General features: G+C 38.0%; 1 protein-coding gene across 3 annotated transcripts in view; it reads right to left on the bottom strand.

Annotated features, from left to right (window-relative positions):
- Positions 1-14,621, bottom strand: part of GALNT1 (polypeptide N-acetylgalactosaminyltransferase 1) — a 127,362-nt gene that overhangs the window by 77,613 nt on the left and 35,128 nt on the right. For 2 of the 3 annotated variants that reach the window (XR_004345523.1, XM_032603586.1), the window contains one exon: positions 4,863-4,917. The exons of the other annotated variant lie outside the window; for it this stretch is intronic. The gene's annotated coding sequence lies outside the window, so the exon portion shown is untranslated. Of the gene's footprint in view, positions 1-4,862; positions 4,918-14,621 lie in introns of those variants that run through there. 3 annotated transcript variants of the gene reach the window in all.

Consider the following 14,621-nt stretch of genomic DNA (forward strand, 5'->3'; position numbering starts at 1 on the left):
AGTATTCCAATAGAACTTTATTTATGGACACAAATTTGAATCTCATTTAATTTTCATATTACAAATTATGAAATATTATTTTTATTTTTTTAACCATTTAAAATGTTAAAAACCTTTCTTAATTCATGAGTTGTCACCCCAACCCTGATCTACAGTACATACCTAGGGGAATTAGATCATAGGGTATACATATTTTCAATATGACTAATATGGCAAATTTGTTTTCCCAGGTGTTTGAAACAAATTAGAAAGAAAAATGAGAGCTCTGGATGTGTTATATCCTTGGCAACAGTTATTGATGTCAAACTATTTTATTTTTTGACAATCTGGTAAGTGTGTAGTTGTTATCTTAATATAGTTTGAATCTGCATTTTCCCACCATCTCTGACATTACTGGTCATTCCATTTCCTCTTCTCTAATGTACCTATTGAAGTTTAATCCATTATTCTATTGGGTGGGGTCGTTTTGTCTTTTTCCTATTAGTTTGTGAAGATCTTTATACAGTCTAGATTCTAATCCATGTCAGTTACATGTACTACAAGTAACTTTTCCAGTTTATAGCTTATCTTCTTAACAAGAGGTATCTTTTATAATTTTATTTTTTTCTTTCTGGCTGCGCCACACAGTTTGTGGGATCTTAGTTCCCCAACCAGGGATTGAACCCAGGCCCTAAGCAATGAGAGCTCGGAGTTCTAATCACTGGACTGCTAGGGAATTCCCAAGAGGTGCCTCTTATAGTTCACATTCTCTATGTCTTAAGAAACTCTTCTCTATCTAGAGATCATTAAAAATAATGTTTTAATGTCTAAAAATTTTAAAGTTTTACCTTTCCAGTTTAAGTAGAGATTCAATGTCATCTTCTTCCATGTGGATAACCAATTGTCCCAGTACTATTTATGGAAAAGCTCATCCTCTCCCTAGAAGTGTGCAATGCCAACTTTGTCATAAACCAGGTTTCTGAGGTTCTATGTTCTGTTCCATTGGTCTATCCCTACACCACATGGCTGTCTTAATTATTACAGCTTTATAATATATTTTTTTCTTTCCGGATGCGCAGGCTCAGCGGCCATGGCTCACGGGCCCAGCCGCTCCGCGGCACGTGGGATCTTCCTGGACCGGGGCACGAACCCGTGTCCCCTGCATCGCCAGGCAGACTCTCAGCCACTGCACCACCAGGGAAGCCCTATAATAACTTTTTTTTTTTTTTTTTTTTTTTTTTTTACGGTACACGGGCCTCTCACTGTTGTGGCCTCTCCCGTTGCGGAGCACAGGCTCCGGATGCACAGGCTCAGCGGCCATGGCTCACAGGCCCAGCCGCTCCACGGCATGTGGGATCTTCCCGGACCGGGGCACGAACCCATGTCCCCTGCATCGGCAGGCGGACTCTCAACCACTGCGCCACCAGGGAAGCCCCTATAATAATTTTTGATACACAGAAAAGCAAGTATTCTCACCTTTCACTACTTGAGGAGGGCCTTGGCTACTTCTGACCCACTGGCCTTCCTTAGCTATGACGACCATTTAATTACTTAAAATGATATTCCATCTACTGCAAAAGAAATCTACTAGTTAAAAGTGCTTACATGTCTATGGTAGAACAATTCTACTGTTCTGAAAAAATAAACCAATTACAAATTCATAAAGGTCATCAAAAAAGAAGTTGGAGATGAAAAGAGGAATTCAAGAGAAGTCTAAAAGAAAAGTTCTAAAATGTTTTTCAAAATGACAGCACTATTAAAATAAATGCACAGCACCTAACCTTTACGTCTACTATATTGTTATTCCTTAAAAAAAATGGCTTCAGTATTTTAGAGTCACAATCATTCCATGCTGTCTGGATATTTATTGAGTCTTAGCCAACTACGTTCTTGCTACCGTGTCAGACACTGTAGATGGTAGGAGCATGAAGGCAGTGATCCACACCACAGAAGCTCTTATCACACTATTAAATACCAGTGTAAGAGACACGCCATTCACATTACAAAAGAGAAACATCAACTCAGGAAACCTGGCAGGAAAAAGACATCCAGATAGGGAAGTTTCTAAATAGGTTTTATCAGGCAGTGTAAGACACTGAACTTTTCTGCAACAAGGTTTTCTTTAAATTTTTTTCTATAGTTGTTTTGTTTCTGTCTCTCCTTTAGCTAAATCCCTTTAAGGGCTTCCTGATGTCCTGTTATTTTGTTCTAAAGAACACTGTTTGCAAGACCACAGGGAGAGTCCACACTTAAGAAATTCCATGGTCAAATAAGTTAGGGAAACGTTACATACTCCATTCGCTGTACATCACTGCACCAAAGGTTCTGTGAAGTCCTGCAATAAGGAAAGCTATGCAAGTTTGTTAACTCAGAACTTCTCATATTCAAGCATGGAACCTTCCCTATCTACTTTGTCTTTCTTTTTTGCATAACACAAACAAGGTTTCAAAGAGCAATAAATAAACTAGTAAAGATTGGTTCCAAATCCTGGAACCAGGCAATTTTTAAATTATGGGTTATTTTCTTTCTGCAAAACTGTTATTTCTGTGAATCTGCAAATGGCATAAAAAAGAGATCCCATTGTGTTTAAAAGCTTCTCATGAGGCAGATCTTCAGAGGTTAATTTTGTAATATCTTGATTCAACTAATTTAAGTTCATATTTCTGTATCGTTCTTTAACATAACATATACCTGTATATAACACAAGTAATTATGGACAAAAATGGGAAATCCAAAAATCACCATTATATAAATCCCTAAAAGAAAAGAATCTACAAACCTCCCCTGAGGTAAGTGAAATTTGCAAACTATTTCTACTATCAATTATTTTTTCTAAGTATAGCGTATCATATTATAAAAATATATCATCATTAAATTTTGCATTCAGCAAATGAAGCATTATTTCATGTAGGAGTCTGAGAGGAAAGAGTTAACAAAGAGTCCTACCCAGTCCTTGCTAAACCCTGGGGGATGCCTACAGCCATGGCAATGACCCCTGGCCAAACTCTGAGAACTAAACTCCTGGAATGTTCACAGTCACTGGTTAAGGATGTTAGAGGTGATGAATCAGGATGTACCAGGCTGTCAGCATTGTTTAAAGTAATCATCAAGATTTATGATGCGCACCTGGTATCTGGTCTGGAGCCCTAAGTTTCAGTTGCCATGGCTGGCCACATGGCAGTAGTATGCCTATGTAACCAGCTTCCTATAAAAACTCTGGACTGGAATACTCATGGGCTTCCCTGTCCGACACATCTTGTACGTGTCTCTATCACTCACAGCTAGAGGGGAAATCGTGTCCCTGTGATCCTCACAGAGGGAAGATTTAGAAGTCCGTGCCTGATCTCTCTAGCAATCACCTACATATATCTTTTTCCTGCTGTTCTTGCACTGTAACCTTTGCCGTAATAAAAAACTTAGCCATGAGTACAACATTATGTTGAGTTGTGTCAGTCTTTCCAGCAAATCAAATAGTGGGCAGTCATGGGACCCTCAAAATAAACACCACTAAAGAATTTCGTTTGCCATAATACCTACTTCTCTCATTACTTTTCAGAAGCTAAATGATCAAAAGAACAATATCCTTAAATGAATAAATCAGTGTACAGGATAAAAGCTAAGATGTAAGACTGAGATTACTGTCCTTAGAAAGGCTTGGTTGCAAGGTTAGCCCTTGGCTGGTGTCTGGGAACTTGAAGGATAAACAGTTCCCTACAATGATATAAAACTTACCTTAAATGATAAGTGGGCCTCACTGTGCCTAAACTGTTTATACAAACATTATGTTTTATGCAAAACATGTTTTCCTTCTGGGAGCCTGAAATTTTGGTACATGCTAGGTGGAAGGCGGCTCCATTACCAGGTCCAATAAAAACACTGGCACAGAGTCTAATGAGTTTCCCTGGTTGACAGCACTTCACATGTGTTGTCAAAATTCATTGCTGGAGGAATTAAGCTCATCCGGTGGGAATCTACTGGGAGAGGACTCTTGGAAGCTAGTGACTAGTCTCCTCCAGACTTCACCCCATGCACTTTTTCCCTTTGTAATATTGCTGTGTATCCTTTCGCTGTAGTAAATCTTAGCCATTATTATGACCATATGCTGAATCCTATGAGCCCTCCTAGCCAGTCACTAAACCTGGGGTTGGTCTTGGGGACACCCAACACAATCAGCATTTTAAAACAGAAATGAGGGTCTGTTAGGCCAAATGCTGAAATTCAAATTTCAATTCCAAAACGTATTAGTTATGTGATCCTAACAATTGTACTTTATTTGCATAAATCTGGGCCTTTTTATTCCTCTGAATGAGAAAAACATGCCCACCTTATAGTCCCTGAATTAAATGAAGTAATGCACATAGTAAACACTCGGTAAATATTAAATAGCATTTCCAGAGGCTCTTTCTTAGATGAAATGAAAAATCAGGAATCTTTTATATTTGTACTGATGCAATGAGAATTCAAACGGCCATTTGGAGTACTGCAAAGAGAAGCTCAGAGACAAACTTTAACCCTCCATCTCCATAACACTGGTGCTATGAGTACTTTCCAGTCCACATGACAGGATTATTGGTTGAGCGCAAGCAGGTTAAACCGTATATAATAAGTATCTTTCTATTTCTAAACCTGGTCTTCATTTAGTCTTCAAGTTGACCTCCTGACTGAGAAGTGAATGCATGAATATTAATTAGTATTGTGGCTATGCTTGATGGTTTTATTTCTCAAATTACTACACTAGGATTTTAGTACAAGCCATTTTCTTGTGTGTATATGAGGCATAAAGTCCAATGAACATAAGTTTGAACCTACATCACAACAAGAGCAAATCCCAATGTAAAGAGAAGTACAACCCTCAAGTCATTTACTCCCAGCTATCAACTTACCCCAAAGTGGTTTTTCAAATGAATTCATATCCCAAATCCACATGTCCCACATCTCCTGTTGAAAAATAAATTTCCTAAAATCAGTTTATTACAGAATAACTCTCTCCTCCCCCCATTACCTCAGCCACCCTATTCCACTGGACTATACAACAGCCACAACCTGAGGACAAGGACCAAGTCTTACCAGCTACTTCCCCAATGCTGAGCACAATATCTGGCACAAAATATGTGTTCAGTTAATGTTTATTACATGAATAAGTGAATCAGTGAATAAAGTATTTCTGAGATCCAACACCAAGCTCAGTAGAAATACTATAAAAAGCATCTCTCCTCCTCTTAGAAATCTGAGGATATTAACTTCCCAGGTGGGAAGGCCAAGGACACACAGACAGCACCTGTGGCAGATACTGTTTGTTCCTTATCTCCCACCCCATGTTTTTCATGGCATCAGACCCCTAACTGAATTCAAGTGATCATTCTCTGCTATACTACCTATTCTTGATTGGTCCAAGTCAACTGTGACTGTTCTACTCCTCTTGCCAGTGTAAGTAACCAAATCTCAACCAATAGGATCTGAGGGGAAATATATTAGGAAGCATTCAGGAAAAGTTATGCTCCCTCATAGAGATGCTGAAGGAGAAACTATACTTTCCTGGCTTTGGATATTGTTTGCAGAGCATACTTAGAAGTGTTGCAGCCATCTTGAGGTCATGAGGGAAGCCAACATCAACATGCTAAGGATGACAACATGAAAACATGGAAAGCAAAAGGGACCCTGTTGTATCATGGGGCCACTAACGGACTAGCCCTGAAATCCCTTGGTCTAGACTTCTTGTTACCAGAGAGGATAAAGCCCTATTTGATTAACTGGGTATTCTGCTACTATAGTCAAAAGCATGCCAATACATCACTCTGCAACCTACAGTTACTGATTTAGATAGGCACATATCCTGTGAAGAAAAAAGTGAGATGTGAACCAGTGGAGGATCCAAATTAAGGAATCTACTTTTACAGGAGACTGCATAGGAGCAGAATTTCAGTATAAATTTAACAGCTGCAAAGTAGAACCTGGTGTATAATATGCCCATTCTTAGCATTATTTAAGCTATCACAGAATCACAAATCCCTAATTCATTCAAACTTCAATAAATATCAAGTATGTACAAGACACAAAACTAAGTAGTTTGATGTACATAAATATGAAGAGGCTCAGTTTCTGCCCATCAATGAGCTTGTAGTTTAGGAGGATATATAATAAGTTTTTGTGGCACTTTACAATTTACAGAATGCTTTTCTATCTTTGCAACAGGTACCAAGCTACAAGGAGCTATAGTGCACAAAGGAGAGAACCTGGTGAAGGAGAATGACGGGAATTGGTTTCAATTAGGAAAAGGCAAAAGGATATTTCAAGTGGACAAAACAATGTGAGCTAAAATAGGGAGGCAGGAAAATCAAGGGACATCTAGGGGACAGCAAACAGAAAAACTGGGAGAGATGGTTGAAAGGGTGTGTTCAGAACAGGGGAAATCGTGACTTTCATGCTAAGGAGCTTGAAGAGCAGTAGTCACGGGAAGTTTTCCCATGTTTTTAATCATTACAACAGAACACTGAGGTTTCAGAAAATTTACATCTTTCCTTCCAACCATGAACTGAGATACAAGGAAATACACTGCCACCATCAGCAATGGAAACCCCGAGAGATCCTGGGGAGCAGTTTCTGGCAAGTAAAGGATCCAGCAGAAACCTCCTCCAGGCCAGAGGCCCATTTTATTTTCTGGCCAGAGAGTCCCTAAAGTCTCCAAGGTTTTGTTCTGTATATTTGCCAGAATACCAAACTTAGCCCTGAGTTCTTCCCCTCAAATTATCACTCTCTCTCTCTCTTCTTTCCTTACCACCTTCTATGCAAGTAGTCTTCATTCTGTCTCCAATTTCTCAACTTCTCAACTCAGTGTAGTCTGGCTTCACTTAAATGAAACTGTTTCTGATCAAGTCACTCTAATGTCCTCACTACCAAGACAAGTCTCTTTCTCAAACTCCTTCTACTTGACGTCTCAGTCTCTTAAATTATTTGCAGAATAGGCAGGCTATAAGTAAAACATAATCTCTTCTTTTCTTGGCTCCAGGGTCATTCCTTGTTCTCCCACTTTTCTGACTATGCTTTGCAGTCTTCTTCTCTGGCTCATCCCACTCTGCCCGGGATCTGTCTGGATGCTGCCTGACACTGTAACAGCCTCGCTGGGAAATCCACCAGTTGTAAAGCATTACCCACCATGTGCTGATGGCTCCCACATCTGTAACTTCTTCCTGTGACTCTGGTTAGAATGCAAGCTCCTCCAGCATGAGAATCATGTTTTTCACACTTGAGCCCTAAAAATCTTATCAAATGTCTGAAGACAGCAGAAACTCATATATAAAATAGCATCTCCACCCCAAGTCATTCTTTATTTTGTCCTAATGCTTTACTTTCCATTCTAGCACCAAACACTAATTTACAACATAATATATCATAATTAGTTTATTAATTATCTTGTAAGCTTCAGGAGGGCAGAGACTCTATTTTGTTTAATGCTATTACTACAGCACCTAGAAGACAACTTGGCACATGGTAGAAGAATTCAATAATTATTTGTAAATGAATGAAAATACGAGAAAGCAATGCCATGTAAGAAGGAATAAAGGTAACTTAAAGCATTTTAAGCTTGCTGTGTTTAGGTATAGAGCAGAGATATCTGATTAATTTTAGACTTTTTAAAATTAAATATTTTTTAAAATTAAAAGGTAACAACTAATTAAGTAAAAACAGTATATGTAATCAAAAACCAAACTGCAAAAAGGAGAAATAAGAAAACCAATCAATTCGGAATAAAATGGGAAGGAACTTAAAATCATTTAAAAAATCCAGGGCTTCCCCGGTGGCAGAGTGGTTAAGAATCCGCCTGCCACTGCAGGGGACACAGGTTCGAGCCCTGGTCCGGGAAGATCCTACATGTCACAGAGCAACTAAGCTCGCGCGCCACAACTACTGAAGCCCATGCGCGCCACAACTACTGAGCCCGCACACCTAGAGCCCGTGCTCCGCAACAAGAGACGCCATCGCAATGAGAAGCCTGCACACAGCAACGAAGACCCAATGCAGCCAAAAAAAAAAAAATCCTAATACAAAAAACCCACAAATATAGAAAGCACAAAACAAAATGGTAGAAAAAATTCCCCATACATAAGTAATTTAAATGAAGATAAAAAGATTAAATGTATTCATTAAAAGTTATCAGATTGGACTTTTTAAAATAAAAGCTATATGCTATTTACGATACATACATCAAAAACATAAGGATTCAGAAAAGTTAAAAGTGAAAGCAACCTCACCAAAGATATACAGATGGCAAATAAACATATGAAAAGATGCTGCACATCATACATCATCAGGAAAATACAATTTAAACAAGATACCACTACACACCTACTACAATGGCAAAAGTCCAGAACACTGACAACACCAAATACTGGTAAGGAACTCTCATCCAACAGAAACCATCACCTACTGCTGGTGAGAATGCAGAATGGCACAGCCACTTTAGAAGACAATTTGGCCATTTCTTACAAAACTAAACATATTCTTATCATACCATCCAGCAATCATGCTCCTTGGTATTTACCCAAAGAAGCTGAAACCTTTTGCTCACATAAAAACGTGCACAGGGATGTTTACACAGTAGCTTTATTCATAATTGCGAAAAACTGGAAGCAACTGGGATGTCCCTCAGTAGGTGAATGGATGGATGAACTGTGGTTCATCCAGACAATGGAATATTAGTCAGTGTTAAAAAGAAATGAGCTATCAAGCTATGAAAAGCCATGAAGGAACCTTAAATGCACATTACTGTGAAAAAAGCCAATCTGAAAAGGCTACATACTGTATGATTCCAACTATAAGACATCCTAGAAAAGGCAAAATTATGGAGCAAAAAAAAAAAAAAAAATCAGTGGTTGCCAGGGATGGGGGCTGGAGGTCAGGATAAATAGAGGATAGGATTTAGGGGGCAGTGAAAATACTCTGTATGATATTATAATGATGGATATGTGCCTTTATATATTGGTCCAAACTCAAAGAATATACACACCTCCAAGAGTGAACCCTTAGGTAATCTATGTACTTTGACTGATTATAATGTGTCAATGTAGGTTTATCCTTGGTTAAAACAAACAAACAAACAAAAAACAAATGCACCACTCTGGTGAGTGATGCTGATAATGAGGAGGTTATGCATTTGTGGGGGCAGGGGGCATATGGACTGAAATCTCTGTACTTTCCTCTCAATTTTATGGTAAACCTAAAATTGTTTTAAAAATAAAGGCTTTTTTTAAAAAAATTGAAAGCACAGAAGTTTTACACACATAAAGGTTGAATAGCTTATACTGGATTAACCCTCCCACAAACAACAATCACAAACTCTGGTTGAAAGATAAAAACAACTAAACGCACTGGAGAGCAATCAAAAGGCAGAAACTAGACAGAAGTCAACCCTTGAAAGAGGGGAACTATGCTAGGTGAGCTCTGCCTTTATACAAGTGCATGCCTGAGGGCAGATACCAGCCGACACTGTGTAGAGAAGCTGACGTTCAAGAAGGAATTCACAATCATATTGGTTCATGGCATCAAAATATGAAGTCCAGAGCTAAAAGAGCAATAGGAAAGTGAGGGGAGATATCCTAGAAAAGAGGGAACCCCGAAACACGTATATAACCTCCACCACAATCCTTAGGTAAGCCCTGGACCATACAACACAGAAGAGACTCCAGAGGTCCAAAATGAAAGCAACAGCCAGACAGCTGTAAGAACTGAACAAAGAAATCAGCTATTGCCCAATGCAGGGTAAACAGAGCTTGGAGTTTAGGTCTAGTCAGTTGACTGCCTGCTAGAGCAACAAAGAGTCAATAATCGTTAAGACAAAACAGAATTGCAGATCACAAAAACATATCCACAATACCCAGTATACAATAAAAACTTACTAGACATGAGAATAAACAGGAAAATGTGACCCACAGTCAAGAGAAAAAAGCAGTCAATACACACCGAACGCAAGATTACTCAGACGTTGGAATTAGTTGACGAGGACTACTATAAATACTATAAAGTGGCTACTATAAATATGGTCAGGAAGTTAATAATAAAGAGAGGGAACTCTCATCAGACAAATGAAAACTACAAAAAAGGAACCGTACAGAACCATGTAGAACACAAAGATAAAGTCTGAAAAATTTACTTGGCAGGTTTAAAGCAAATTAGCAACAACAGAATACAGGGTCAGTCACCGTAAAGACAGATAAAAAAACAATAACCTAATCTGAAGATCTGAGTGGAAAGAAAAATATTTTAATAAACAAAGAGCCTCAGTGAGCTCACTGAGCAGAGGTATAGAACCATAAAGTTTAACATAAGTGAAACTGGAGCCCCAAAAAGTAGGGCACAGAGAAAATTATGCAGAAAAGTATACATAAAAATAAGAGCTGAAAATGTCCACAGTTGGTAGAAAACATAAAATTGCAAATCTAAGTTCAGTGAACCCTAAGCAAGATAAATACAAAGAAAATCACAACTAGAGCACATCACATTCAAACTGCTGAAAATTAAAGATTCAGAAAAAATCTTGAAAGCAGCAGAGAGAGGAAAAAGACATATTAAATACAGAGAAAAAAAGAATGACTTCTCATTATATGAAACAAAGACATTTTCAGATAAAGAAAAAGCCAGAACAACTCATGCCTCATAGACCTGCGCTACAAGAAATGCTAACAGAAGTTCTTCAGGCAGAAGGAAAATGACACCAGATGGAAACTCAGATCTGTAAGGAGAAATGAAAAACATCAGCAATGGTAAGTATCAGTAAATATAAAAGCCTGGTTTTTTTCCCTCCTGATTTCTTAAAAGACATGGCTGATTAAAACAAAATTTATAACTTTGTATTGTACAATTTATTAATATGAAGACATAATATATGGCAAAATTAGAGCCAAGGATAGAGGTGGGAGGAAGCTTAACTATATGGTTGCAAGGGACTTAACATTTTATGTGAAATAATACAACCTTGCACCTATTCATGATATTTAAAACAAAAACAAATGAATGCTAGGAAACTAGAAATAGAATGAATTTTGTTAACCTGAGAGAGGATATCTGCCCTAAATCTAAACAAAGGATAAACAGTAAACAAAACAAAACAGTAAACAAAAAACTTATTGATGAAGTGTTGTAAGCATTCCCTTTGAAGTTAGGAAAAGGACAAAAATGCTTTCTATCACTTTTCCCTTCCAACAATGTACTAGAATTCCTATCCAGAACAGTAAAACAAGAAAAAGAAACAAAAGATTTAAGAATTGGAAAGACGAAAACAGAAAAACAACAAAAGAAATGATAGCAAATCCAAGAAAATAAAGGCAATTAGAACTAATGAGAACTTGTAGCAAGGTTGCTGGATTCAAGATCAACATACAAAACTCAATGAATTCTTGGGTTTCCCTGGTGGCGCAGTGGTTAAGAATCTGCCTGCCAATGCAGGGGACATGGGTTCGAGCCCTAGTCCAGGAAGATCCCATGTGCCACGGAGCAACTAAGCCCGTGCACCACAACTACTGAGCCTGCGGTCTAGAGCCCGTGAGCCACAACTACTGAGCCCGCATACTACAACTACTGAAGCCCACGCGCCTAGAGCCTGTGCTCTACAACAAGAGAAGCCACTGCAATGAGCAGTCCGTGCACCACAACGAAGAGTAGTCCCCGCTCACTGCAACTAGAGAAAGCCCGCACGCAGCAACAAAGACCCAGTGCAGCCAAAAATAAATAAATAAATAAATTTTAAAAAAGATTTAAAAAACAAAATTCAATGAATTCCTTTGCCAATAATAACTACAAAAATGCTTAGAAAGACCTTTTAAAAAATGAAGTAAATTCTCTTCATATTAATCTATATACTGACTACAGCTCCAATCAAAATCTCAATGTAGTCTTTTATAAAACTTTAAAAGCAGATGCTAAAATCATACTGAATAGCAAAGCCATGAAAACCAATAATATTTTGAACAACAAGGTGAGGGAACTCTGTCTACCATATATCAATCAAGCTACAGTAATTAAGTCAGTGTGAATCATGGGCAGAGACAGATTAAAAGACCAGTGAAACAGAATAGAGAGTCCAGGATCAGACCTACATGAACATACAAACAACACATGACACAGGTGGCACTACAAATCAGTATGAAAGGGATGGGCTATTTAATAAATGTTCGTCCATATGTAAAAATAAAATCCCTACCTCACACCATACAAAAAACCAATTCCAGGTGGATTAAAGATTTAAGGATACAAATCTCTAAAACTTTAAAAGAAAATATAGGCAAATATCTTTATGTCCCTGGTTACATAAGAATTTCTTAAAGAATACTCAAAAAGCACAAACCATAAAAGAAACAATAATTACTACATGAAAATTAAAAAATTTAATATAACCAACATCATAGACATTTAAATGATAAGCCAGAGACTGGGGGAAAATATCCACAACAGAAATAATCAGCAAAAGATTAGTATCAGAATGTATTAAAAACTCCTCCAAATCAAAACAAACAACAACACACAAGTGAAAAATAGCCAAAAGGTATGAACAGGCAAATCACAGACAAGGAACCATAAACAGCCAATGAACATATGAAAATATACTCAACCTCGGCAGTATTCAGGGAAATGAGTTTGACCTCAACAGATGAGCAGCAACACAAGTGTCAGGAAGGAATAAAAAGCCACTCCTACAATGTTGTTATAAGTGTAATCTGGCACAGCCACTTCAGAGAACAATCTGACAATATCTAGCAAAGCTGAAGAAAGCACTACCCTATCACTCAGTAATTCCACTTCTAGATATACACCCGGAAGAAACTCTGCACGTACTTATAAGGAGAAATGTACAAAGACTGCAGCATTGTTTATGATGGGGGAAAAAAGGTAACAACACAAATGTGCATCAAGAGGAAACATGAACTGTATAATACTACATACTAGTTAAAATTAAACTAGAACTATGTGCATCTATCTGGGTAAACAATGCTGAATGAAGAAAAAAGCAATCTGCATATGCACAGTATGTTCCATTTATATAGTTTCAAAATATATTAAAATAAGGCACTTCATGGACATAAGTATGTACTGTAAAGGTAAAATAATATGCATGAGAATAATACACCAAATTCACATATGGTTAACTCTGAGGAGGAAGGAAAGGGCTTCAACTATAATGGAACTTTTTTATATATAAAAGACCTAAATTGTGGCAGGTTGTTAGTTCCTCACTGAATATCTACTTTCCTCTTCTTTCTTACAAATCAAACTGCTGTATTAATGAGTGGCAATTTACATATCCTGGCCTGCCACACAGATTAAGGCAGCTAGTAAGATCAAACCAGAAATCACTGGGTGGGGTATGGGAAAGGTATTGAAAGGGAACTGACTTCACTGCCCGGAACATGAACACAAAGGATGGAACTACAAGGACATTCTTTGCAACCATGAGAAGACCTTGAGAAAGCAAGCCACAGGCTAAGGACTGAAAAGCAGAAAGATAAGAGGAGTAGGGTGCTTGATGACCACACAGCTGCCATGTCCTGGGAGGAAAAAACTCTCTTTAAAAGCACCTCTTTTCGGGGGAAGAAGGGAAACATATCTTTTAGATGCAGCCAAACCTAATACTAACTGAAGAGAATCAAGTAGAGAAAAATGTAAAGATAAGACACAGGGGAAAGGTGAGTTCACGACCGTTCCTGGGCTTCTGCTACTGTACTTTACTGTATGTTTAAAATCTTTTATTTAAAAAATATATTTTACTTCTCAGATTTTAAACAGAGATTCTCAAATGTTACCCACAGATGGCTGTTGGCCCACAGATCAAGCCAAAATGCACAGGCAATGTGTATGTGCTATGAGGTGGCCAACCAGAGTGGATAAAGAATCCACTAGAAACTGGCCAACCACACTGAGAATGCAGACAGTGCTATGCTATTACCACCAGCACTGCTACCGCCAGTTTGGATAACAAACAAGACTGTAAGATCCCACAGTCTCTTGGCTCTGGGCTTGGGATGAGAAAAACCAAAAACAATTTGCAGACTAAATGGAAATCTCTGTTGTCATTCCCTTTTCCCTATTTTTCCTTCTCCCATGCACTCCCCAGAGCTCAGTGCCATATTTTTCCTCCTCCTCCACTGAATCATCTGGGAAGAGAGAAGGAAGAAAAAGTATCAAAGGACAATAGTACCCTCAAATGAAATTTGGTTGTCTTTTACGACTGCAAACATGAAGGGTCTTTTGAGAACTACTTCACTTAAACACTGTCTTACGTTACTTGGAGGTTAACTTAAGTGACCTTTTGGGATTGAAAAACTTTTAAATTTGCTCAACAGACCAAATGAAAACAGAAATTTGGGATGGGGGTAGAGATCAGATTTTGGTCCAAGATAATGGTCTGAAATATTTAGTTACCATTAAAAAAAAAAAAACAACCCTTTGTTCATTTATTAGCATGTTACAGAAAGATGGTACTCTAGTTAGTCATGAATTCTACTTCATAGACTTATCACAGGTACCACACACTACAAAACACTCTTCATCTTCTTCCCTTAACTAGTCAGCAATCTGGTACACTGGTTTTGGTTTTTGTGGGTTTTTTTCCTCCTAATTTTGTTCCTCTCTAATGCCACTTAACTTCTTTTCTT

This window comes from Phocoena sinus, chromosome 14 (genome assembly GCF_008692025.1).
Source record: "Phocoena sinus isolate mPhoSin1 chromosome 14, mPhoSin1.pri, whole genome shotgun sequence".
Classification (NCBI taxonomy): domain Eukaryota; kingdom Metazoa; phylum Chordata; class Mammalia; order Artiodactyla; family Phocoenidae; genus Phocoena; species Phocoena sinus.